A 1,474-nucleotide genomic window follows, 5' to 3' on the forward strand; every position below is an offset into this window, starting at 1 on the left:
AAAAAAAAAAATTAAGACATTTATAACACCTCAAAAGAAAAGTGGCTCTTTGAACATCACCACTATGCCATGAAGGGCACGTCCACACAAGGAAAAGACCAATAGTGGCACAGCTGGGGTCAGGAGAGGCCAGGGCAGTCACACAGATTCCTTCCCTGTCCCTGAAACCACAAGCAATAGGTTACACTGTTCCTGTACAACAGGACGTAAGAGAGGACAGAGATCAGCACATACACATTTAATTGATTCACCACAGACACTAGGCCTGATCACATATTTGCAAATGATATTTGTTTAAGCTTCCAACAGTTTTTAATATAAAAAGGACAAAGCAAAACAAGTTAAAGTTCTGGGGCTGCTGGACACACAAACATAAAAACATACTGCTGCACATGTGAGTCTCAACCAAAGTGAAATGAGAAATCACAGGCTCTCAGATTCTGTTCCAAACCCCCACTGGACAACTTATTAGAAAACGCCCTAGAAGCCCCAAAACTACACTCAAGTGGTTAAGGAGGTCCAGGGTTAAGGAGCACAGCAGGTGGACATGGCCCCTAAATAGCACTATTCAACACTGCCCAGGGCCTCTGCTCTCTGCCCACTTAAGTGTTGGATCTCACTGGCTGTTGAAAATCTGCTAAGCTTAGGAAAAGGCAAACAGAACTGAGACACAGAATAGTAGTTAGAAAAGTCTCATTCTGGCTCAGCGCCTATGGCTCAAGTGACATACACCTAAGCTGGTGGGTTCGAATCCAGCCCAGGGCCCACCAAACAACGACAGCTGCAACCAAAAAATAGCCCGGCATTGTGGCAGGCACCTGTTGTCCCAGCTACTTGGGAGGTGGAGGCAGGAGAATCGCTTGAGCCCAGGAGTTGAAGGTTGCTGTGAGTTGTGATGCCAAAGTACTCTACCCAGGGTGATAGCTTGAGGCTGTCTCAAAAAAAAAAAAAAGTCTCATTCTGCCCACTTGGCCCTGAAATGTGAGAGGAAGTATAGAGCAAATACAGTGCGGCCACAGCAGGGTAGCCAGGCCCCCTGAAGATCTCCCTTGCCCTAGGAGTTGGCAGAGCCACAGGCCCCAGGAAAAATGTGGATGAGCATAGCTGCCCACAGATTCAGTGTCACAGGCTTGACCTCTGCCTCATCTCTGATTCCTACAACCAGGAAGAGCCCAATTCATCACTACCCAAGCTGTCAGCACAGTCAGAAAGTGACATGCACATTTCACAGGGACACAGAAACACACATCACAGCCTCAGCTGGGCACAGAGATGGTGAACAGTGAAGCAGGACTCTACACAAGACACTCTCGAAAGTGCTAACTTAGGCTCGGCTCCTGTGGCTCAAGTGGCTAAGGCGCCAGCCACATACACCTAAGTTGGCGGGTTTGAATCCAGCCCGGGCCCACCAAACAACAATAATGGCTGCAAACCAAAAAAATAGCTGGGTGTTGTGGCGGGTGCCTGTGGTCCC

The 1,474-nt window shown here is 48.3% G+C and overlaps 1 protein-coding gene across 1 annotated transcript in view; it reads right to left on the bottom strand.

Annotated features, from left to right (window-relative positions):
* Window positions 1-1,474, bottom strand: part of FANCA (Fanconi anemia complementation group A) — a 75,617-nt gene that overhangs the window by 32,301 nt on the left and 41,842 nt on the right. The window lies entirely within an intron of this gene.

The sequence above is a fragment of the Otolemur garnettii genome, unplaced genomic scaffold (assembly GCF_000181295.1).
Source record: "Otolemur garnettii isolate 467f Iridium unplaced genomic scaffold, OtoGar3 scaffold00185, whole genome shotgun sequence".
NCBI classification, from domain to species: domain Eukaryota; kingdom Metazoa; phylum Chordata; class Mammalia; order Primates; family Galagidae; genus Otolemur; species Otolemur garnettii.